At 49.8% G+C, this 23,521-nt stretch overlaps 1 pseudogene; it reads left to right on the top strand.

The window, feature by feature from the left end:
- LOC146783291 (immunoglobulin lambda variable 5-37 pseudogene) overlaps positions 1–23,097 on the top strand; it is a 32,534-nt pseudogene extending 9,437 nt beyond the window's left edge.
- Positions 23,098–23,521: the final 424 nt, after the last annotated feature.

The following is a 23,521-nucleotide window of genomic DNA, read 5'->3' as shown; positions in this document are numbered from 1 at the left end:
ATTAGAATCTTTGCGACCCCCTGAGGGGCCTACATGAGATTTGCTTGAATGCGCAGTATCCATGTTGCAAATGTCGCAGCAGACAGGAACAAAGATGGCAAACAAAGACCGCAGGCAGAGCAGCAATATTGGTGATGCAGCAGTGGTAATGTTGAGTATGGCGCAAAAGAGTGAAACGACGCACCACGGCACAGTGATGGACAGCGATGAAATATGGGGCGCTGGAAACGTGCCTCCGTGAAACACAGAGTTATCAATTGAGAGCAGAACCAAGGAATCATCAACATCAGCAGCACCAGAATTGCCATATAATAGGGAATAAAATTATATTATTTTTGAGGCTGGGGACATCACTTGGTAGGCTCATGCAGTAATCTCCTTACAGTACTTGTTAATAAAATTGAAACTAAAAATTACAGTAGAGGCACTGAGGAAGTCCAAAAGCGGCAAAAAAACACAATGAAGAGGGAAAAAAAACGAAGGCAAGGCATGAAGAATAACATTTTCCTCTTTAAAAGCGTAAATTTTTGGGAGGAGCCTAGCGCGCAACCAAGATGGCCGCGTAGGCTTGTGGCTCCCGAGGGCCTCCGCAACCTCCCACATCTATCCTGCTATAATCCTGATTTTTTCGATGGGCTTTTGTTTATGATCTTGCGCTAAGGTGCCACTCGTTTTCCGAATCGAAATTGGACTCCGGAAACGTGTTTTTTGGCGATCTGAAGTTTGCGACCTTCTCCGTCCTTGGTGCCGGACTCGGGTTGGTGAGGTGCCCGGCTGCGAATTGAACAACAGCGGCATGCCAGGCTGGGCCTGCCCTGGACCCCGTGCTTTCACTTTCGGTTTCGAGTTGAGCTACTGAAACTGATACGTGGGACATTGGGAGAACTGTGCAGGGTACGGAGTGCAAGGCCTAGTCTTGAGCTGTAAACGGGCCTCCTTCAGTCAGCGGCCCGGATCTCCTGGCCTTTCCCCCGGGTGCTGGAGGGTGCTGACGCTGCTGCTCGCTGATGATGACGACGAGAGTGGACGGCAACAAACTGAAACCCAAATCTACCCGGAGGGGAGCCTATTCATAAGCCAACAATATGGACCGCTATGCACAGCCAAAGGGATCCCCTAGTGGATCGCGTAAATCGCCTAAGCCGCCCAAGGAGGCCTCGGGCGCATCATCCAAATTGACCCTGTTGGATGTCATGGGGGCCATCGAGGAGATGAAGGTGACTGTGAACCAGCAATTGGATACTCTGGCTAACAAATTGGACTCGTTGCTGATCGATGTCACCTTGGTCAGAGCGGACCTGTCGAAAACCAATGACCGGGTCGACTCATTGACACAAGCAGCGTCGAGCCTAACGGTAGATGTGGCCGCCTTGCAGACGACGGTGCGGCGGTTGCAGCTCGCCAGTGACCTGACCGATCGTCGCCTTGAGGACTCCGAAGGCAGGGCCAGACGGAACAACGTCCGCATTATCGGCGTGCCCGAACGGTCGGAGGAGTCTGTGGTGGATCTTTTTGTGGAGGATCTGGTGGTGACTCATCTAGCACCCAAAGGGCTAAGCAAGTTCTTTGCTGTGGAACGGGCCCACAGGATTCCGGGGGGTGCGCCCAAGGTGGGTGCCCCCCCGCGGCCTATCATTGCCCGACTTTTTAATTTTCGGGACAGAGACGCTATCCTGCAGGCGTCGAGGGTGGCTGGGCCACTACGATTCAATCAATCAATCAAAGGCATTTATAAAGCGCACTACTCACCCGGAGGGTCTCAAGGCGCTGGGGGGGGGGGGGGTCCGCTACTGCTCGAACAGCCAGGTCTTGAGCTTCTTCCTGAAGGAGAGGTGGTCTTGGGTCAGGCGTAGTTCGGTGGGGAGGGCGTTCCAAGTCTTGGCGGCCAGGTGGGAGAAGGATCTACCTCCTGTAGTCGCTCTGTGGATGCGGGGGACGGCTGCGAGGGCGAGACTGGTCGAGCGGAGGTGGCGTTTGGGAGCGTAGAAGTTGAGGCGGCTGTTGAGGTAGGTCGGGCCTTGGTTGTGTAGGGCTTTGTGTGCGTGGGTGAGGAGCCGGAAGGTGATTCTTTTGTTGATCGGGAGCCAGTGCAGGTCTCTCAGGTGTCTGGAGATGTGAGTTCGTCTGGGGACGTCGAGGATGAGTCTCGCCGAGGCGTTCTGGATCCGCTGGAGTCTCTTCTGGAGCTTGGCGGTGGTACCGGCGTAGAGGGCGTTGCCGTAGTCCAGTCGACTGGTGACGAGGGCCTGGGTGACTGTTTTCCTGGTCTCGGTGGGGATCCACCGGAAGATCTTACGTAGCATGCGCAGGATGTTGAGACAGGACGAGGAGACGGCGTTGACTTGTCTGGTCATGGAGAGGGAGGAGTCCAGGATGAAGCCCAGGTTGCGTGCGTGGTCTGTCGGTTTGGGTGCGTTGCCCAGGGCAGGGGGCCACCAGGAGTCGTCCCAGGCGGAGGGTGAGGAGCCCAGGATGAGGACTTCCGTCTTGTCTGTGTTCAGTTTCAGGCGGCTGGTCGTCATCCACTCGGCCACGTTTTTCATCCCTTCGTGTAGGTTGGCTCTGGCGGTGGCGGGGTCGTTGGTCAGGGAGAGGATCAGCTGGGTGTCATCGGCGTAGGAGATGATGTTCAGGTTGTGTTGGCGTGCGATGGCCGCAAGGGGGCTCATGTAGACATTGAAGAGGGTGGGGCTGAGCGAGGAGCCCTGAGGGACGCCGCAGGTGACTTCCGTGGCTTCTGATCTGAACGGGGGCAGGCGGACTCTCTGTGTCCTTCCGGTGAGGAAGGAGATGATCCATTCCAGTGCCTTCTCCTTGATCCCGACGTTGCTGAGGCGCTGCACTAGGGTGCGGTGGCAGACAGTGTCGAATGCCGCGGAGAGGTCCAGGAGGATGAGGGCCGCTGTTTCTCCGTTGTCCAACAGGGTTCGGATGTCGTCTGTGGCAGCGATGAGGGCGGTCTCGGTGCTGTGGTTGGCCCGGAAGCCTGACTGGGAAGGGTCGAGGGAACCAGTCGTCTCGAGGAAGGCTGCCAGTTGCTTGTTGATGGTCTTCTCGATGACTTTGGCTGGAAACGGGAGGAGCGAGATGGGGCGGTAGTTCTTGAGTTCGGTGGGGTCCGCCGTTGGTTTCTTTAGTAGAGCGCTGAGTTCGGCGTGCTTCCAGCTCTCAGGGAAGGTGGCGGTGTTGAGGGAGGTGTTGATGATGTCCCGCAGGTGGGGTGCGATGACAGCGTCGGCCTTGTTGAAGATGTGGTGAGGGCAGGGGTCGGTTGGGGAACCGGAGTGGATGGAGTTCATCGTGCTGATGGTGTCTTCGAGGTTGATCGGTGTCCAGGCGTTGAGGGTGGTGGTGGGGGGCGTTGGTTTGGTCGTGGGGAGCGTTGGTTGTGTTCTGAAGCTGTTGTGTATGTCAGCGATCTTGTTGTGGAAGTAGGAGGCGAGGGAGTTGCAGAGGTCTTGCGATGGGGTGATGTCGTTGGTTCCGGCGTTGGGGTTGGAGAGCTCTCTGACGATGTTGAAGAGTTCCTTGCTGTTGTGTGCGTTGTTGTCCAACCGGTCCTTGAATGCTGTTTTCTTGGTGGCGTGGATCAGTTGATGGTGCCTTCGGGTGGCGAGCTTGAGGGTAGTCATGTTGTCCGGCGTTGGGTCTCTTCTCCATGCTTTCTCGAGGGCTCGGCAGTTCTTCTTGGAGCTCTTGAGTTCGTCGGTGAACCAAGGGGCCTTCTTGCTTCCGGGTCTGCTGGGTGGGGTCCTCAGAGGGGCGAGCTCGTCCGCGCAGGTGGAGATCCATTTCGTGAGGTTGTCGGCGGCTTGGCTGGGGTTCGGTGAGCTGGCGGGAGGGTGCTGGCTCAGGGATGTGGTGAGTTGTTCGGCTGTGATCTTGTTCCAGCTTCTTCGTGCGGCCTGTTGCTGGTGGTGGTGGACCGTGGTTCTTTTGAAGGTGAAGTGGATGCAGCTGTGGTCCGTCCAGTGGAGTCCAGTGGCGTGGCTGAAGGAGATGTCTTTGCTGGACGAGAAGATGGCGTCGAGTGTGTGTCCGGCGAGGTGGGTGGGGGTGGTCACCAGCTGCTTGAGTCCGAGGGTGGCGAGGTTGTCAAGCAGGGTGGTGGTGTTGCGGTCGTTGTTGTTCTCCAGGTGGAAGTTGATGTCCCCGAGGAGGATGTAGTCGGCCGAGGGGAGGGCGTGCGGGCTGATGAAGTCGGCGATGTCTTCGCTGAATTGAGTGCGTGGTCCCGGGGGTCGGTAGATCAGGGTGCCTCTGAGGGTGGTCTTGGGGTCGGTGTGGATCTGGAAGTGCAGGTGTTCGGCGGATGTCAGGGTGTTGTCGGCGTTGGTCGAGATACGGATGGTGTCTCTGTGGATGATGGCGATGCCTCCTCCAGTCTGGTTGTCGCGGTCTCTCCGGATGATCTTGTAGCCCTCTGGGACGGCGATGGCGATGTCGGGCGCTGAAGAGTCGTTCATCCAGGTTTCCGTGAGGAAGGCAACGTCAGGAGCTGTGGTGTCGAGGAGGTTCCAGAGTTGAACGGCGTGTCTGTGGACGGAGCGGGTGTTGAGCAGGATGCACTTGAGGTGGTTGCTGCTGGTGTTCGGCTTGGCGGGTGCTGGTGCGGGACAGGTCCGGATGCAGGTGAACTTGCAGGTGAGGCAGCTGAAGGGTCCGTGGGTGCGTCTCGGAGTGGCTCGGTAGCACCCGGGGGTTCGGCCGGTGTTGAGTGCGTTGAGGGTGGCGGCATCGTAGGTCCTGCGGGGGGGCTGGCAGGCGCGGGGGCCAGGGGGTCTGGCGCTGGGCGCGGTCCAGGCGCGGACGGGCGCAGACGGGCTTACCTTTGGCGCACCTTCGGCGCTCATTCGGTGCTCCCGCTGCGCGCGTCCGCTGCGCGGTCGCTCTGGGGGCGTCATAAGAGGGGAGCCGGGAGGGAGGGTCTGCGGGGAGGCGGGGAGCGCGGGAACCAATCGGCGGGCGGGGGGGCGGGGTCTCGTGGGCAGCGGCGGGAAACCAGGGGGCTCGGTGGCGGCGCTTGGCGGCCCTGTGGCGGCTGGGGCGGCGCTCGGCGGCCCTGTGGTGGCTCAGGCGGCAGGCGGCAGCAGGAGGTCCAGCAGGTAAGGAGCAGGCGGGAGGTGTGTGAGCGACCAGGCCGAGGGCACAGTGGTCACACCTGGGACGGGGGAGAGGGTCCCCTTAAGAGGGGAGCCGGGAGGGAGGGTCTGCGGGGAGGCGGGGAGCGCGGGAACCAATCGGCGGGCGGGGGGGCGGGGTCTCGTGGGCAGCGGCGGGAAACCAGGGGGCTCGGTGGCGGCGCTTGGCGGCCCTGTGGCGGCTGGGGCGGCGCTCGGCGGCCCTGTGGTGGCTCAGGCGGCAGGCGGCAGCAGGAGGACCAGCAGGTAAGGAGCAGGCGGGAGGTGTGTGAGCGACCAGGCCGAGGGCACGATTTGAGAACTCTAATGTTAGCTTTTACCCAGACTTTACACAAGCGGTTCAAAAGCAACGGATGGGGTTCTCGGCCATCAAACGGCGCTTGAGAGACATGGAGTTCAAGTATGCAATGCTGTTCCCGGCTAGGCTGCGGGTCGAGTTGGATGGTCGCTCCCACTTCTTCGACCGGCCGGAGGCGGTGGTAGAGTGGCTGGATGCCCTGCCCAAGAGTCGGGATCGGGAGGGTCGGATGACGAAGAGTGGAGAGGGATTGACGGAGTAGGAATGGAACTGTGATCCTGGTGATGGACGGTATTGGTAACGTTTTGCACCTGTGGCTGCACTGGACTCCAGTTTGTAACGTTTTGCCCCGTGGTATTTGGAGGTTGCGGGGGGCTTGCTGGGGCCCTTTCCTCCTTCTGGGGTTTTTTTTTTCTTGCCATTTCTCATATTGGGGCGACAGGCACACTGCATGTTGGAGGGCTGTTCGGGCTCACGCAGGGGTGCAGGGAGGGGGGAGTTTTGATGGGGTTGATGGGGGGGTTGGGGTTTGTTTGTTTGTTTCACAAGGCGGGGTAATATTTCTTGTTGTACTATTATGACTGTGCTCCCCGGGAGGGGGATATTTTGTGCTGGGAGGGATGGGGGGTAGGGGACTGAGACTTCTTTCCTGGAATGTGAACGGGCTGGGGGACAGGATTAAGCGGGGGGTGGTCCTGCAGTTCCTGAAACGTATCTCGCCTGACATTGTGTTCTTGCAGGAAACGCACCTCATAGGGAACTCTTTTCATGCCATGAACAGACGAGGATATCGCCTCCTGGCCCATTCTGGTTTCACCTCTGGCTCGAGGGGAGTGGGCATCTTAGTTAGGGCCTCTCTCCCGCTGGTGGTGGATGAGGTGCTCCACGACGACAGAGGGCGCTACACTGCGCTGGTGGGGAGGTGGGAGGGTAGATTGATTTCGCTGGTCGTGGTCTACGTGCCGCCGGGCCTGCAGACGGCCACCTATGCAGTTTTAGGGCGCCTGCTGCTTGGGCTCCCGGGGGGGGTGTTGGTACTGGGAGGGGATTTTAATGCGGTGGTTTCCGGTGTTGAGGATCGCTACCCCCCTAGGGACCTCCCTCGGGCCCAGACCTGGCTGGGGGGCTTTCTGGATACCCTAGGACTGATAGATTGCTGGCGGTTGAAACACCCTGGACAAGCGCAATATACCTTCCACTCTGGGGCCCACGGTAGTCTTTCGAGGCTTGATTATATGCTAGTGCCTGCGGCCCAGGCGGGGATGATCGTGTGGAAATATGGATTTTTCTGATCAGTTATGTCCCCTATCTTGGACCCCAACGGTTCTATGTGCATGTTACAAATACATGTATGTTCCCTCCAGTTCCAGTTATGAAGACGCAAATACATGTGCGTCCACCGTTAACATGTCCTCTGTTGATCCGCCATGAATGGGCCGGATATTCCATTCCTAAGTACGAAAGGCCACCGCCTTTATATGGTTCACTTATGCCATTTTACAGTCCAGGCAAATAGGCCCTGATTCTGTCATCAAGCTTTTCTTGCTTTCTGTCTCTGAAGCTCCAGTCCGAGCCTGCATCTGTGACCATGAACTTTGTCTCATCCTCTGCGCGGCTCACGATGCCCGACATCAGCTTGCTGCCTGCCAAGAACTGTATTTCACCTTCGGAAATTATCTGCTCCGTTCCCTGCCCGATGCATTCCTGTCTAGTAGTTTAAGTAAACATTCTTCCAGCTACCGAGCAAAAGGCCCGGCTTCTCTGTCTTTATGCAAGTAATTCATAGCCCTGTTACTATGGAAGATTCCGCCCTCGCATCTAATGTAGACATTTAGACGCTTGTACACGCACTAACAGTCAGTATAGTCAGTATAGAATAAGATTCTACTCGAAGAGACCTCTCTTTTGGATAACATAGTTCTTTAAACATAGGATGTTAGATATGATTTGGGATTAGGTTGACTTGACCCTCCAGACTTCTGTCGCCACATGTAGAGCCAAATGTCAAGTCCCCTTCACCCCCTAGTTACACGTCAATCACACGTCATGCTGCTGCGCGCGCATATCTGTCAAGTATTTCTGCTGACATTGCGAAATTCTTTCATGTAACCGCCCTCTTATGACATCACATCTGATGACGTTCTTTAAACCATTCCCAGTTACGCCTATTTCAGCTACGCATGCGAGATATTATCTTTGCTATCAATTGTTACGCCTCTTGTATTTGCCTCACTGTAATACCTATTGTATAAAAGTAATTGATTGTCAATAATGTATGTACTTCACTTCCTGAACCTTCGTGGTGATGGAACTTGGAGCAACCGATTATAATCGACCACTGGAATAAAGCCCATTCCGAACCTCTAATACCACGGATTCTGCCTCTTATTTACTGAGCTATTTTATTATGTTTCTGTATCAAATTAAGTCCCGGTAATGAAATTATTTACCACATGAATGGCGCCCGAATAGGGACACTTTCTCATCTCACGCGCCGGCGGTGCGTTGCAGGCCCGGTCTCCTGCCACAGCTGGACGGACAATAACGCGTACCAGCAGGATTTCCTGTATCTCCCTCCGGTTAAGCGGGGGCGACTGAGGCTGCGATCAACACCCAGACGAGGCGGTGAGAAGTGCGAAGTATCCCGACCAGAGCCTAGCTGAGAGAGCAAGATCCGAGGTATACAGAGGCCCACCAGTTTCCGAAGTCCCAAGTCGAGTCCAGTGTCCGAAGTGTTCGAGTCGAGTCCAGTCCGGTTCAAGTTCAGTCCAGTTTCCGAGGCCTTCCGTTTCCGAGCTACCCGGTGAGTACCATTACTGGGGAGGCGTTCTGACGTGCACATAGGTTGTGCCGGTCAAGACGGGTTTGGGTACACAAATCCGGTCTGCACTGTTCCAGCAGTGTATCTGTACTGTTTAGCAGTATATCTAGTATACCAAATATATAAATTCAGAATGATTCAGTTAATGTCGAGTATTATGTTAGTGATTAAGTTTTCCTTAGACCGTCATCATCGCTGCTCAGTTAAACGTTAAATGTTAAATGTTTTCTGCATATTGTGGTATGAATGACTGTTCCTTATTGTGTTTAATGTATTAAGTTTGTTCAAAATCAAGTATCAGATCAGTTTTCAATATGCCGCTCTTTTCGAAATTAAGACAGATCACAACTAGAAAAGGGGTACTCGAAGAAGCCGTTCCTATTCCTCCTAGGGACACTCCAGGGTACTTCATGTATCATAAACATGGCCTAGATGCCATATTATTTCTTGATTTATGGGTAGACTACACTAAGGAATTACCAGAAAGTCAGAGGTGGCCCGCGGCTGGGACCTGGGATGCAGAGTGCATCGTGAAAGTAGAGGAAGAATTATGGAAAAAGAAAGCTAGACAATGACAGAAAGACGCCATTGAATTATGGCGTAAAGAATCGTATAGACGTACAGAAAAAGCACGTAGACAGGAAGAGAAGAGTAAAGAGAATTCAAATGAAGTCCGAGAAAATCTATTGATTGAAGAGGGTGCACGAGTGAAATCAGAACAAGTAGACAGACAAAGACATGCCCTTATGAAGGGTATGTATCCCCTTCTGGCCGAAGGATTACCTAAGGCTACTCCGGGGATACCAAAAGACTGGCCACCCCCATTATTTCCAATAAAGGTACATCCTAAGGGGCATCCTAGAACCGCAGAAGATGTTTTTCTTTCCTCTTATTTAGACGACGCAGCTCCCGAGTATGCTAATCCCGCCCCACATAGACCGCCTGCCAGGGAGGTTCAACGCCAAGATCCAGTACCCGTATCCCTACAGCAACAAGTTCTGACACAAGTTCCGGCAAGCACATCTGTTTCTGCATCTGTTCCTACAGCTACTTCTATAGCTGTACCCACACCTATAGTTGCTGTATCACGTTCAACGAATCCTTTCACACCCGATACCCCAGACGGGGCTACCGGAGGTGCTACCAATATTTTTTCTACGCCACCCAGAATAAATAAACTTACTTTTCAAGAATCTGCACATTCACGTACCCCCAAACTCATAAATGCCCGTACGCTTAAGGAACTTCTTATAGATTGTAGATATGATCCTGTGCCCGGAAAAGAGGACGAAATGACCCTGGCATCATTACGTATCAGACGAGCCGCGGTGTATTTAGGGAAGTTACCAGGAATGACTGCGCATCTAGATAATATATACCATTTTGTCCAAACAGGGCGAAATTCTGAATGTATTAACAGAGCTATGGAATACCAGAAAGTGGAAATACAGGGGGAACTGTTACGTTTCCTTATAAATTGTGTGATCCGAAATCAAGACCGACCGGGGGTAGACCCGGAAGCAATGCAAATTCTTACCAGATGGAGCCAGAATATATCAGAAGGGAGACATGATAAGCAAAACTGTATAATAGCCATGTGCCGAAAAATCCGTAAAGAAATAGAACGCCTACACGAAGAAAGATTAGCGGTAGACCAGTTTGAACAAAATGAGGAGGAGGAAGGATCAGGACTGCCCACAGGACAGTCAGAAACCATAGCCTATGTAGGTAGAGGAAGATCTTGTAATAGTACTAGATGTCTTACTGACCCGATACGTCCGATATGTCTAGAAAATAACAGGAATTTTCAAACACCAATAATAAATATAAGGTCTAACGAGCATTCATTCCAAGCAGCTGATAAATTACTCCGAGAACGAAGGGGTTATCATTTTCTCGATTCTATGGATGAACAAGAATTAGCCAGGTCAGCTGTCCATTGGGTTGACAGTCCCGGGAAGTATAGTGATGATACAGTAGCACACACATTTTTGAATCTCACCCCAGATGAACAGCGTTTAGCTGGGATTTATATGATTCAACAACTTCTTATACTATATAAAAGCCAACATTCAGATCCTGGTCCCTTACCTGATATATTGACTGAATTACTCACGAATAGATGGAGAGGTTCAGGTACTAAGCTAATTAAAGAAATACTAGAATCAAGAAAACAGTACATTCTTTTTGTATGCCCAGAACATGTCTCATTGCCCATCAAGGAAAGAACCACGTATTACATGGACAGACAGAATCCCTTACGAGAGGTACACCCAATAAAGGGCGAGGACAATGAGTTTAAACGTGTATTTGTATATACACCCATATCGAAAATAGAATTGCTAGAAATGAAGAAAGTGGTACACAGTCATGACAAAGACCCAGCGGGTTTCCACCGAGAAATTAAAGACATGTTACTCATGGGAGAGTATACCTATCCCGACATTATGACCATATTAAAGGTATTGATGCCTGCTGGCATTTATGAAAAACTCAAGGAAAAAGAGTGGGAGGTGGGAGACCAAAAGATAGACTGGACAGCATTAGAAAATGAAGAAAAGGCCCGAGGTCCAGGTTCGGGGCTTGGGGACAAAACTAAAGCACTACCAGGTCTACTAGTACAGGTACTGCCACGCTTATTAACTACGAAAAAGGAAGACTGGGGTGCAATTTCAGCCTGTAAACAAAAGCAAGATGAAGACACTAGTGATTTCTATGCGCGATTTGAAAAATGTTTCGGTATAAATAGTGGCATAAAAGCAAGTAGCGAATCATACCCACATCTGTTTGTGACAAAATTAGTTGAAAATTCTTTGCCCCAAGTGAAGAATAGAGTATTAAAATTCGAGAGTACCTGGCAAGGTAACACTCCATCACAAATGTTACAAATGTTACAGTATCATCACAATAGAATTAGAGAGGAACAAGATCATGAACAAAGACGCATGAAAGACACGAAAATGAAAATGCTAGTCTCCCAGACAGTTCCAACTGAAGGACATAAAAAGGGTACGACACATTCCGGTGATTCAGCAGGACCTGTAAAAGGGACATGCAACTATTGTAAACAACGAGGTGATTATGTACACGATTGTCCAGTCCTGAAGCGTAATATCGCCACAGGTATTACAAAAGAAAGACCACAGCCACTAAGACAGGATCAGAATGAACAAGGAGCCTTGCAGCATGCACAATCCATGCCAGCTCCACAACAGTCTATACAGTTTGTGCCAGCTGCACCTGCGCTGCCTGTTGCTGCCACACAAACCACGACACGACAACTGTACCAGACCGCACAGTATGACTATCCTGATTATCAACGATACGCATGAACAAGCCTAGAGAGGGAAGTAGACTTACCCCTTATCGAGATCCCTGTAGATCAAGAAGGACCTTATGTACATAGTGAATTATTAGGCCAAGACAGAAAATTTTTACTCGATACAGGGGCAAGTCGAACAACTATAAAACGTAGTGAAGTTCCAGGGGTACCCCTCTCAGGCTCGCAGAATATTTCCCTTGGTTTTTCAGGAAAACCTATTGTTAATGAAGTGTCACAGCCTCTTCCACTTACGATAGGACCTTTGACCCGAACTACAGATTTATTGCTTACTAAATCATGTCCGGAAAACCTGTTAGGAATAAAAACATTGAAAGCTCTAGGAGCTATAATATGTTGTTCTCCGGAAGGAGTAAGATTGTTTTTACGTGATTTTAAAGGTCATTATGTGTCTAGAGACATAGATCCCCGATTGCAGACTTTACCTACACATCTATGGGCACAAGGCCCTACTGATGTTGGTTGCATGAATATTACACCATATCGAGTTACACTAAAGGCAGGAGTGGTATTACCACGAATGCGACAATACAAGTTACCACCAGATGCTGTAGTGGCTTTACTACAAATCATTGACGAGCTCATTGCCCAAGGAGTGGTTGTAGAAACAGACTCCAATGTATGTAATTCACCGATAATTCCGATTCTCAAACGAACAGATCCGAAGGCCCCGCCAGTATATCGATTGGTTATTGATCTGCGCGAATTAAACAAATGCATTGTGCCACAATTCCCTGTGGTCCCAGATATCTCATCATTACTGACAGCTATTGATTCTGAAGCAACATTCTTTACTGTAATTGATCTCAAGAATGCTTTTTTCAGCGTCCCAATAGATCCGGAAAGCCAATATTTGTTCGGATTTAGTTTAAATGGACGTAGCTTTAAATTCTCCCGCGCACCTCAAGGATTTACAGAAAGCCCCAGCATCTATAGCCAAGCACTAAAACGAGAACTCGACAGTGTCCGCATGCCAGTTAACACTGCTCTGCTTCAATATGTCGATGATCTGCTGATCACCGCTAGAAGCGAACCCGAATGTGAGAAAGCATCACTGACAGTTTTACAATTTCTAGCCGAAAAGGGGCACAAGGTGTCCCCTTCTAAGCTGCAATTCTGTGTCCAGCGAGTTGTTTATCTTGGACACTCGCTGTCCAAGGAGGGAAGGCAGCTTACACCCGACCGCATTCAGTTAATAGCTAACATGCCAATACCCAAGACACAAAAGGAGGTGCGGGCTTTCATAGGCCTCACTTCATATTGTAGACAGTGGATCCCTCAGTATGCATTTCTAGCAAAACCACTCATTCAGTTGACAACACAGGAGGCAGCCACATCGACTGTTCTCCCTTGGACTCAGGAACATACACAAGCTTTTGAAAGCTTAAAGAAAGCTCTATGCCAAGCACCTGTTTTAGCAACACCATGTTACAGAAAACATTTTACACTCTTTGTTACAGAACGCGAAGGTACTGCCTTGTCAGTACTCACACAGGAACAAGCAGGAGCACACAAACCATGTGCTTATTTTTCTAGTACATTAGATCCCGTAGCTCAGGCTGTGTGGTTCCTTCCTGATTCAATGGTCCAAGTTATAATTAACACTGTACATAGTCCAGCACATCTAGGAGAAAAAGCTATGCTAGATAGCATTCAACACATTTGGTTCAATAAACATTTACGAGCAGCAGCCAAACAAAAAGTTCGTACCTGTATGATCTGTTGCCAGTTCAACCCAGGAAAAAGCGTCCCCGTAGAACAGGGTGGATTTCAGCCTCCTGATCATCCTTTTGAAGTCCTCCAGATGGATTATATCCAGATGGAACGATGTAGAGGATTCAAATATGTTCTCGTAGTTGTGTGTGCTCTTTCCCGTTGGACGGAGGCATACCCGGTTTCAGATTACACTGCCCCGACTACTGCCAAACAGTTGGTTCGAGAATTCTTCCCACGATACGGTTTACCACGTGTTGTTCACTCAGATAACGGCCAGCCGTTCTCGTCCGAATTAATGAAACACGTTTCGCTCCTGTTAGGCTATCAGTGGAAATTCCACTGTGTCCGACACCCCGAGGCAGCGGGTCTCGTAGAAAGACATAATCAGACTCTGAAAATAAGATTGTCCAAAATATGCAGAGAGAAAGGTGTTGACTGGGTAGTAGCATTACCAGTTGCACTCTTTTACATGAGAATGGTAGCACACTCTCGAACAGGGTTATCCCCGTATGAAGTGATCTTCGGCAGACCACCAAATATGTGGGGGACGCCCATACCACGCAAAATAACTGATATTGACTGTAATATGCTGACAGATTATTTGGCTTCCTTGATGTCTGCACTACAATCTTGTCGTTCACAGGTAGCTGCAGCTTTTCCTGACAACACTGAGGTGAAACCCCATGACGTAGTTCCGGGAGACTTGGTCCTCGTGAGGAACTTTGATCGAAAGACTCAGCTGGAACCTAGGTGGAGGACGCCCCAGCTGGAGTTGCTCACCACAAGAACAGCCGTGAAGATCGAGGGCAGGAAAGGCTGGATTCATTCAAGTCATATCAAGAAATTTCATGGACCACAATCAGAAGTGAATACCACACCTTGTGTGTCTTCACCCATTGACTCAAAACTTCCTTTTGTGGAAAAAAGTGATTCCGAACATTATAAATTAAAGCTCAGGCCCAATCAGTCGAGCAATTTGATTGTTTAAGTCCTCTCCAAGGTGAAGCGGTTGAATTGTCTCTGACATGTATCCCTTGGACCTGAATAGAGAAAGCACCCGAAAAATGTTGAAACGACAGGCGTACTGTAAATCACTGCGTAGTCATTGCATAGTGACGTTATTAATTTTGTTTTTCTCAAGTCTTTTAATAATTACTGCAAGTATATTGTTGCACATATATTATCCTATTTCTAGACATGTTTACAATGTTACTGCCGAACATTCTTTTAGTGAATTACCTCCGCTTGAGTTGTCTTATAGATTTGCGCTGCGCAATAACACGTTTATTAATATGTTACATCATTCCCATCAGGTCAGCAATGCTACCAATTGTTGGATATGTGGCCGACTCCCTCCCTATCAGAATTATAAAGGAATTCTACCTCTCTTTCCATACCCGTTCACACACAACGGCTCCTGTGGAGCATGGTTTAGTCTAATTAATTCTCTAGATTCGAATTCTGCAGTTTATCAAGATAACTGGGTATGGGGAAATTTGAATTTAGTTTTACTTAAGGTCTGCTATCCTAACAAGGAGGGATTTCCCCAGAGAACAGGAACTGATCTCGAAAATGAAGTGTATGGATTAGGTAATTTTACGCTTAATCTTATGATCCTAAACGTCGAATCCGAAGCTACTCCAATTTTGCCCGCTATGTCAATATTTCCAGTAAAAGGTGAATTATGTGTAAGAAAGAATGGTTCCATACATATGGGCCATAGTAGATGCACCACTGTAGTAGAATTCAGTGATCAAGGCAAGTCTACATTTAGAGCTTCCCGCCATTCCTATTTCATATGTGGTCAGACGGCATATGTACGTTTGCCTCTAGATTGGGATGGTACCTGCTACATTGGATTTCTTTTGCCACCTGTTTTTCTAGCTCCTCCTGATTATCACAGAAATACTCATTTAGTATATAATAGAGTAAGGAGAGATCTCCCAATAGTCGATTATACTGAAACAGCATGGGAAAAATACACAGATTTCAATAAAGGTCTCTTTCCCTATATAGGTACAGTTACTAATAGTAAGCTGATACGTAGATTAACCAGAACCCTTGAAGCAGTAGTGAACGAAACTATTTCCGCCTTAGGCAATTTAACAGAAGAGCAGTCTGCTATGCGGATTGTTGTGCTTCAAAATCGTCTTGTCCTTGACGTCATCCTGACCGATAGGGGCGGAGCTTGTAGGGTCATCGGATCAAGCTGTTGCATTTTCATACCAGAAAATTCGCCATCTGTATATAAAGCCATAACTCGCCTTCATAAGATTGTAAGCCAGATACACCAGAATCCAGGCACCTGGACTTGGTCCGGTTGGTTTTGGAATGTATTATCTACCTTTGGATGGAAGGTCCTATCCTTCCTAGGTATTGGCTTTCTCATACTATTCAGTTGCTGCTTATGCCTACAATGTGGACCAGCGATTTGTGGTCTGTGTGCCACATCGTGCATTCCACATCAAGATTTTCATTCAAGATCCCGGAAGAAGAAAGAAGAACAAATGATGCTATATGAACAGATCAATGGATTAATGAAGATTGATATCTCTTGACGGGCAAGTAGGGGACAAGGAGGGAATGTGGAAATATGGATTTTTCTGATCAGTTATGTCCCCTATCTTGGACCCCAACGGTTCTATGTGCATGTTACAAATACATGTATGTTCCCTCCAGTTCCAGTTATGAAGACGCAAATACATGTGCGTCCACCGTTAACATGTCCTCTGTTGATCCGCCATGAATGGGCCGGATATTCCATTCCTAAGTACGAAAGGCCACCGCCTTTATATGGTTCACTTATGCCATTTTACAGTCCAGGCAAATAGGCCCTGATTCTGTCATCAAGCTTTTCTTGCTTTCTGTCTCTGAAGCTCCAGTCCGAGCCTGCATCTGTGACCATGAACTTTGTCTCATCCTCTGCGCGGCTCACGATGCCCGACATCAGCTTGCTGCCTGCCAAGAACTGTATTTCACCTTCGGAAATTATCTGCTCCGTTCCCTGCCCGATGCATTCCTGTCTAGTAGTTTAAGTAAACATTCTTCCAGCTACCGAGCAAAAGGCCCGGCTTCTCTGTCTTTATGCAAGTAATTCATAGCCCTGTTACTATGGAAGATTCCGCCCTCGCATCTAATGTAGACATTTAGACGCTTGTACACGCACTAACAGTCAGTATAGTCAGTATAGAATAAGATTCTACTCGAAGAGACCTCTCTTTTGGATAACATAGTTCTTTAAACATAGGATGTTAGATATGATTTGGGATTAGGTTGACTTGACCCTCCAGACTTCTGTCGCCACATGTAGAGCCAAATGTCAAGTCCCCTTCACCCCCTAGTTACACGTCAATCACACGTCATGCTGCTGCGCGCGCATATCTGTCAAGTATTTCTGCTGACATTGCGAAATTCTTTCATGTAACCGCCCTCTTATGACATCACATCTGATGACGTTCTTTAAACCATTCCCAGTTACGCCTATTTCAGCTACGCATGCGAGATATTATCTTTGCTATCAATTGTTACGCCTCTAGTATTTGCCTCACTGTAATACCTATTGTATAAAAGTAATTGATTGTCAATAATGTATGTACTTCACTTCCTGAACCTTCGTGGTGATGGAACTTGGAGCAACCGATTATAATCGACCACTTGTATAAATCCCATTCCGAACCTCTAATGCCACGGATTCTGCCTCTTATTTACTGAGCTATTTTATTATGTTTCTGTATCAAATTAAGTCCCGGTAATGAAATTATTTACCACAATCGGACAGGTGCGACACTTGGCGCGCGGTATATCTGATCACTCCCCCCTCTTGCTACACCTAGATATCGCCCTGGGGGCGGAGGGGAGGGTGGCCCCGATCAACCCCTGGTACCTCCGGAACCCCACGATTCGTGCAGACTTGGTTAAGTCTTTGGAACACTATTTTGATGATAACGTGGGGTCGGTGTCTTCCGCCATCTCCCTTTGGGAGGCCTTTAAGACGGTGCTCCGGGGCCAGGCCCTATCTCTCATTTCCCACACCAAAAAATGCGAGGCGCAGGAGGTTGTTCGGCTAGAAAATGAGATCACCGAGTTGGAGAGTGATTTGGAGCAGGGTGTTACGGATGACAGATTGCATGTGCTGGAGCTTCAGCAGGCCGATTATAAGGCGCTGGTTACTGAATCTGCTAGGAGTATGAGCAGGGAGCAACAGGGGCGGTTGTACGATATGGGTGATAAGGCCGGGAAGTCGATTGCTTGGTTGGATAAGATGGAGACAGCGAGTCGAGTGGTACCGGAGATTGAGAGGGTGGATGGTGTGCGTGTGACAGACCCCGGTGACATTGTTGACTGCTTTGCGGAGTATTTTCACGGGGTCTACTCTCCGGTCTCAGGGCGATCGGAGGAAGACTCCTGACTACTGCTTCGAGATATTACTCTGCCTTCCCTATCAGATGAGGATAAAGTATTGATGGATGCGGCCCTATCGCCGGACGAGATTGCTTTGGCCATTCGCTCCATTGCCTCGGGTAAGGCCATGGGTCCCAATGGACTTCCCATCGAATTGTATAAGCTGCGCCCGGATGCGATCGCCCCGTATCTTCGGGACATGTTCCTTGAGGCTCAGGCGGCGGGCTCCCTCCCTTCTGACCAACGTCTTGCTACTATTGTTGTTATCTATAAGGAAGGGAAGCCGCGGGATCGGTGTGCTTCTTACAGGCCTATCTCTTTATTGAACGCGGAGCCCAAAATCCTCGCTAAGGTACTGGCCAATCGTCTGATCCGGGTTGTGGGCGACCTGATTCATCAGGATCAGTCCGGTTTTATTCCCCATCGCAATACCGCTTTGAACCTGCGGCGACTGCATGGCGTCCTTGCTCGCGCCCCATTCATTCGAGAACCGGCCATCTTGGCGTCCTTGGATGCTACCAGGGCGTTCGACACCTTGGAATGGCCATACATCTGGGCGGCGTTGGCGAAGTTTGGGTTTGGCCCAGGGTTTATCGGTTGGGTGAAATTGCTTTATGATAACCCACTGGCACAGGTAGTGGTCAACGGACGGGTGTCGGCTCCCTTTGTTTTGGGTAGGGGCACCCGACAGGGATGTCCACTGTCGCCCCTTCTCTTTGCGCTTTGTTTGGAACCCCTTGCGGAATGGTTGCGGTGGCACCCCTCGATACGTGGCCTTAGATGGACGCCAAAATACGAGGATCGAGTTTCCCTATATGCGGACGATATCCTCTTGTATCTTGCATCTCCGCGCAAATCGCTCATTGTATTGGTGGATGTGTTGAGCTCCTTTGGTCGCAACTCCGGATTGGTAATTAACTGGGCTAAGTCTTGTATCTACGTTCTCTCCGGGGAGGCCCCCCCCTTCCGCGGGGGTGCCCTATCCAGATTGCCGAGTCGGGGTTCACGTATTTGGGTATCTTTATAACCCTGGATCCGGTGGCCCGGTATGAACGGAATCTTCTCCCCCCCCTTCAGCGCCTGCGGGCAGACGTGGCGGGTTGCCGCTCTCGCCGCTTGGCCGGGCAGCATTGTTCAAAATGATGTCGCTACCACGCTTTCTATACGCCCTGCAGAACACTATGGACGTAGTGCCGGCCCGTTATTTTCGGGAGGTGGAGTGTCTCCAGCGTCGATTGTTTTGGGATGGACGGCCGCGGATCGCTCTTGCCAAACTGACCCTACCTTGGTATGACGGGGGGGTCGCCCTCCCTGACATTAAGCGATATTACTGGGCCTCCCAGTTGGCGGCCGTCAATCACGGGATGTATGGCCCTGCTTTGAACCCGGCTTTTGAGATGGACAAATTGCTACTGCCAGGTGGAGACTATAATCGAGCACTATACTCGGGGTCCCTTGATGCGCGGTTGACGGGCCCGACGCGGGTCGCGGTGCAGGTGTGGCATGCAGCAAATGCGGCGATGGGGTGGAGGGATCGCTTGACCCGGGCTACGCCATTGTACGCGTCCCAGCGTTTGGGTTGTCTGTATACTACGAAAGGCTTTGAGAAGTGGGATACGATTGGTGTCAGCACGGTGGGGGATCTCTGGACGAAAGGGAAATTTAAGACGTTCGACATGCTGAAAACGGAATACCAGTTGAATGATAGGGAATACTATCGGTATGTTCAAGTTCATCACGCCTTGTGTTCCGTGTTTTCAGACGTGGCGTCTATTCCGGAGCATTCCCCGTTGGAAGATAGAGTATTGGACGGCTATGTGCCGGATAGCACCATTTCGTTAATTTATAAAAAGCTTATCAATGATCGAATGGGTTTGCTGGCCTCATTGCGGGAGACATGGATTGCCGACGGTATAGAGCTGGACGACGAGGACTGGGTGTCAGCGGTGGCCTCCCCGAAAGAGGTGGCTATCCCGGCCCGGTTGCGGTTCCTCCAGCTTAAGATACTGCATAGAGTGTACGTCACGGGGCCTGGTTTGATGCGTATGGGGTATTCGGTGGATGGTTTGTGTAAGCGAGGCTGTGGGCTATTGGGGACTTTTCTCCATATCTTGTGGGAGTGTCCGGAGGTGACTCGGTTTTGGTGCAGAGTGCATGCGGTGTTGGAGGAAGTCACGCATGTTGCCTTGTTGCCGGAGGCACGTAGATGCTTGCTGAATGTCTGGGAACCGACTGATTATAACGTGACGCAGACGCAATGGGTGACTCTAGGTTATATGATAGCGAAGCATGACATCGCACAATTGTGGGGCTCACAGAGGCCGCCAACGGTCTCCGAGTGGAAAGAACACATGGACTGGTGTATGTTTAGAGAAAAAACGGTGTATGTGGCGAGAGGCAAGCCTGGGAAGTGGATTAAGGTGTGGGGTCCCTGGAACTCCTATCGCGGAGGTATTTGCGCCCCGCCTCAGACGCGTGAGATGGATACTGCTCTGTCTCCCTAGCCCGCGCATTCCTATATGCTCCTGCGACATGCGAGTATGTCGCTTCTGCCTTGCCCCCCTCCTCCCCCCTCTGTCTACCCGGGTAGGTCTACTCCCTCGATACGAGGAGCACAGGTTCTTGCCATTAACCTCCTCTGCCTTGTGTGTTTGATGTTTTCTGTTTTTCAAAAAATGAAACCTTTTCTGTTTGTTTATGGACTGCGGCTATGGCTGACGGCGAGGATTAGCGCTTTAGTGACTCTTTTGTTGCCTCATTGATGTGCATATTAAGTCCTGCCTAGGTTTACACTGCGTTTAGCGGCCGGCCTGTTGGTTGTAGGCCCATACTTGTATCTTTTCGAAATTGTAATAAAGGTTTTAAAAAAAAAAACAAAAAAAAAAAAAGCGTCAGTTTTAGGAAGAAATGGGCCAAAGAGAAACAAAATTGCAGCAGATGGAAATAAAACGCTGCATAGAAGGCAAAATGGTCTGAAAACTTGCCAAGTCAAGCGTTTCCACATCCGACGTCAGAATCCATTCTTTTTTCCAAATCTGCATTGCTAAAACGCAAATCCTTCGTGATGAGCCGGCTCGACCGAGCGGAGCTCCTCACGTAGCGGCCATCTTGTTTCGCCGCGCGCTCCTTGTTCTTGTTTTTTGTCTTTCCATTTGTGCTGCATTCTGCAGCACACATAGAAAAAACAAATCACCATTATTGTTTATGTGGAGGAAGTTGTCCCTTCCTGCACATACACAATCCCCCCTGCAGCGCAGGAACCCTTGCAACATGGTAGTAGGATGCCTGCGCTGGTGCTAGGCAGCTTTATTGTGCCAGCACTAGAGGAAACACAGGGGTGTGCTGTATTCTTGTGAATACGGCGCATCCGTGAGTTTTACAAATGTCAGCGACCGTCGTTGCCAAATTTGGCATAGCACCACGCTCCCACATTTTTTTGTAAGTATGCCCCTCAATCTCAAATACAGATCTCTAAGAAGAGACAGCCAACCAAGAGAAGATAGAGTAATGTATGTAATTACTTGAAAATCATGTTAGATGTGGAAATATTGCGCTACAATCAGTGTTTCATTTGATCCGGTGCTTGCAGGTGGGACCCAACAGCACTCTATATTGGGTACTCAGTGTCATTTTTAATCATCAGACTTTGACCCAGAACAAGAGAGAAAAAAAATAAACAAATTCGAAAGAAGTAGGAGAAAGATAGGAAAACAGTGACAGAGAAAGCACGGATGAAAAGGAACAGCAAGCAAGAGTAAGATAACAACGCAGGGAGAGTGTGTTGGCAGAAGAAAGAGTATGAGGTGAAATTAAATTGTACAGCCTTTGTATTCATCAATTCATTGTTCGGCAGAGATGTCAGACGTCTGCAAAAAAGATATGGTCCTGGCACTTACTCTTTTACAAATTAAGCACTGGCGATGTTCCATTTTTGTGGCTGTTTTTCTTTGTCCCTTGGATCTACACAAAGTTTTGTGACACTACTTTGCTTGACGTTAGTGGACCTGGCATCGCATTGAATCCGAGGGGTGTGTTCACTGGGACTGCTTCATTATGCCTCTTTGTGCAGATTATAAAAGGTTTGGGCCTACATCATGCAATGACAATTACTGCTGCACTCTACTTTGGCACAAGCATCCGTTCGAGTGTAAAATCCGATCTGCTGCAGAGTTGACGCAACTCAGTGTCACCAGAGCACCTTCAGTAAAAGTTTACTGTAACCTGTCATGCGATGAATTCATTGCAGCATTCTGCGAGGGAGAATGAGTTCCAGATATAGCCCCTGGGTGGCGCCCGTCACCGTTCAAATAACCGATGTTTGAGACTTAACGTTCCAGACCAGTGCCTTGAGCAAAGTCTCAGGGGTGAAGTCACGTGTACTGTGGCAGACAGACTCTAGACTAGGTAGGAGGGACATCGCCTATTATTGGCACTTGTCCGCTCTATTTAGGACACATCTTTCAAACTGCTAACATTATCCTGTCGTTTTTGGCTGGGACTCCACGAAATATATATCACTCATAATCAGTTTAAATGTAAAGATTAACTTGGGCCAGCATTGTTGGTCAAAGGAGTTACCAGGAGATACTTTGTGGGGTAACATTTATTTATCATACCTAGTTAGACATGCATGAAACTTGTCTGCTCCTATAAACCCTGCACTGTGACTCTCTCCTACAGTGAACTCGAGTGATGGAGCCTCTGAGAGATGCAGGAAGGAGTGAGGATGGTTTGAAGGGGTCAGGAGGGCCCTGAAGCAGCCAATGAGCCGCGAGTCTGTTTGCATAAAGAGGAGCTGACCACCTCCGCCCCCCTCACACCCCACTGCCCTGCAAGGATTTAAGGAGGAAGTTGGGGCCCCACCCAGAGATCTGCCTGCACCTCAGACCAGATCCCTCCTGGTCGCTGCAGCATGTCCTGGACCCCCCTCCTCCTCGCGCTCAGCGCCCTCTGTGCCTGTAGGCGCTGAATGTGTTTACTTGGAATTAATTCATTAAGTTTGAAATAAAAGGGTCAGACTAATGTAATCATGAGTCCCCTGTATTTTGTTGCAGGTTCCTTTTCTCTGCCAACTCTGACCCAGCCCTCCTCAGTGTCAGTGACCCCGGGACAGACGGCCAGACTGCCCTGCGTGATGAGCAGCGGGTTCAAGGTCAGCGACTACTACATCCGCTGGTACCAACAGAGACCCGGAAGCCCCCCCAGGTACCTGCTGGATTATTACACTAGCACGGACAGAGCTTCAGGGACCCCTGAACGCTTCTCGGCCTCCAAGGACCCCTCCAGTAACACCTGCCACCTGCTCATCACCGGGGCCCTGGCGGAGGACGAGGCGGATTATTACTGTCAGGTCTGGGAAGGCAACAAAGCGTCACAGTGACACAGAGCGACGGGGAAGTGAGACAAGAACCTCGGCCACAAATGAAACTAAACTTGAACCGAATCATTTCCTTTCTCAGCATCCAGATCGTGTTGTTCTCTTCCCTCAGAGGTGTTGTCCAGCACTTACGCCTCCAGGGCAGGAGAGGAAAAGCGAAAGTCTTCCAATACCTTGTGCATGAAGTGCCTGAAGCGCCTGTCGAGAGATTCTCCTGTCGCGATATAGATGGCTGAGTGATGGGCACACTGACCTCCGAAAAGAAGGGAATCCTTGTGAGCAAAGGAAGCGAGGGAGTTTAATGCTTCCAAAAATAAAATAATCAAAACATAAGTGGCAATTTGTACTAAGGAAAAAAGAACAATCGAACTTTCCAACACCATTTAAACTATGTCAAGCAATATTTTACAATGTAATTGCCAGCAGG

This window comes from Triturus cristatus, chromosome 11 (genome assembly GCF_964204655.1).
Source record: "Triturus cristatus chromosome 11, aTriCri1.1, whole genome shotgun sequence".
Classification (NCBI taxonomy): Eukaryota; Metazoa; Chordata; class Amphibia; order Caudata; family Salamandridae; genus Triturus; species Triturus cristatus.
The sequence above is the reverse complement of the archived record's forward strand: the minus strand, read 5'-3'. Positions and strand labels throughout refer to the sequence as shown.